This window comes from Montipora capricornis, chromosome 11 (genome assembly GCF_036669925.1).
Source record: "Montipora capricornis isolate CH-2021 chromosome 11, ASM3666992v2, whole genome shotgun sequence".
NCBI lineage: Eukaryota > Metazoa > Cnidaria > Anthozoa > Scleractinia > Acroporidae > Montipora > Montipora capricornis.
This window is the reverse complement of record NC_090893.1, coordinates 34,133,714-34,136,213: the sequence shown is the minus strand read 5'-3', so window position 1 is coordinate 34,136,213 and position 2,500 is coordinate 34,133,714.

Here is a 2,500-nt window from a genome sequence, read left to right as displayed (position 1 = left end):
GAGGGCCAAATCGTATAAGTTTTATTACTGGATTAAACCACTGCAAAAACCGTGTACGATCAAAACTTGCTCTACGCTGGATCAAAATAGATCGTGACCACACCAAAAAAAACTTTAAAATAGAAAATATCCTGCAAAGGTTGGTCAAGACAACGTGAACATAGGCGTTGTTGCAATATTTCGGCTGGCCAACACCAGCCTTCTTCAGGTTTATTGAATGGATAATTGCTAGTAACAAGATCTTTATATTTACCGGAAATGACATAAAAAGGCTACGTGATGTGTTATAAAAACGGAAATGCATAAAAAAGAGGAGAGAGAATAATACATGATAACAAGATGAAAAAAACAAAAGAAAATTAAAAGGTAGCTAAACTAAATTACATTTCATCTCTTCTGTTAAGGCCTGCAGGCTCCAGTGTTTTTCCTCTGTGTATGAGGAATGCCTCACGAGCCTTTCTGATGGAGTCACGACTAGTGTGCAGTTGTTCGAGCGGTATAAGGATCATGTGATCCTCCGTGTGACCACTGGTCAGGAAGTGTCGTGAAACCGCAGTGGGGGTATAACTACAAAAGGGGTTTATAATAGGTCGCCTATGTTCATTAAAGCGGTCTTTAAGACGACGTTTGGTCTCTCCGATGTACTGAAGATTACATTTAGTGCACTGAATCATGTAAATTACATTAGGGGTTTCACAAGTAATATGTGATTTGATTTTAAAGGTTTGTCCAGTAATATAAAAAGTATATTGATTACGGCCATCCTCAATAAAAGGACAGGCGGTGCAACTAGTTTTATTGCACGGAAACGAGCCGGATGGAGACCCAGATTGGTCGGTGTTAATAGGTTCCGGCAATTTAGCTCTAACTAGAATGTCACTAATGTTTTTACAACGCCGGTAGGCTACTAAAGGGAGATAAGTAAAAACATTTTTACAGCGACCAGATGAATAAAGCACGTTAGAGTGTTTGTGAATTATACGGGATATGTTAGGTAAAGCGGGGTTATAGGTAATGACGAACGGAACAGTATCTGTCTACACAATCAGCGGGTTGAGAGACTTTGGCGCGATGTCTTTGTAGGCTGCCTGTATATATATTATTCTCTATTTTGCTATTTGGAGGAAGCTGGCTATTTGGATTTGGGAAATGACATCCGCATGTTTTGTCTACAATTCGTGTTTTTGCCCCGGATCAACAGGCACCTTGAACAATTTGTAAGTGGCTGGGATAATCACCCCATAAGATCAGAGAGGAACAAAACTCCAAACCAACTATGGTTAAGCGGTTTGTATGACAGTTCTCAAGGTACTGACTCTTCAGCAATGGAAATTCAACTACAAGCATTACAGGTATGAAAAGCTCTTTGGTGGTATTAACCTGATACACATATCATGTGGTTTGATATCTCTTCATTTTGATCATCTTTTATAAGTTAAAAAAAATGAATGCTAGTACCGGTACTAGTTTCCCAACAAATTCATATGGTCCAGAAACTCAAAAATTAAACTTTTCTGTTTACTTTATTTCAGTACAGTGTAGTTCATAAAAAATTAAATTTCCAAACCTTCCCCACAGACGGGATTTTCGAAGACTCTTCACCCCTCCGGAAATTCCAATGTTAAAAATGTTTTTGGTCTTGCAGACCCCCTCCCCAGGAAATTCCAATTCTGTGGTGAGAGTATGCATATTTTCTGGAACTGCACAATTGAGATATGTCCAGAAATGCACACAACAACAAAAATGGCAAAAATGAGAAATTTGTTGGCGAATTTGGCAAATATGGCGAAAATGACAATTTTGCCACAATCGCCAACGAGGCAAAGCACAAAGCAATGAAGCAATGAGGGGGCCCATAAAAGTTGGCGAACAAAATTAATGAAAGAAGAATTCGATCTCCAGTGCTGTTTCAAATGTTTGACCTCAAATTACAAAAGTTCATTTCTTGAATTTTAATGATTTTAGAAAATTAACAACCAGCATGAAGAACAAGGGAAAGAGGAATTTGGCAAAATAGGGAGATATGGCAACAGGACGTGGCTCCAAATAACAAAGTCATGGCAAGGTTGTCATTTGTGACTGTGGTGGAACAATTTAATTACTGACATATATAACTGCCTCGTACTCTGACAATTCATGTAAGAATGACTTCACCAACGGGTACTACGAGTTTCAAAGCAGTTATGTGAATCTTACCAATGTCCGCTTGCAAGGAATTAGATTCAATAAACCACACACAAAATATGTCCTTGTCGTATGATCCATTACTTGAAAGTAAGCATTGCGTGAAGATGCATGTCGTGCCACTCTAAAAGTAAGATCATTAAAACAATTCACTAGGTGAAAAAAGGTATTTAGTTTCCGTTTAAGGCAAATTAAACGACCATTAAATATAGCACAACATTTAAGTCACTTTTAACTGACTAAAACGGGACTTAAAGGCAAAAATAGATTTAAGAGGAAATTAATTTTTGTTTAATGTGTATTAAATGCCTCTCTC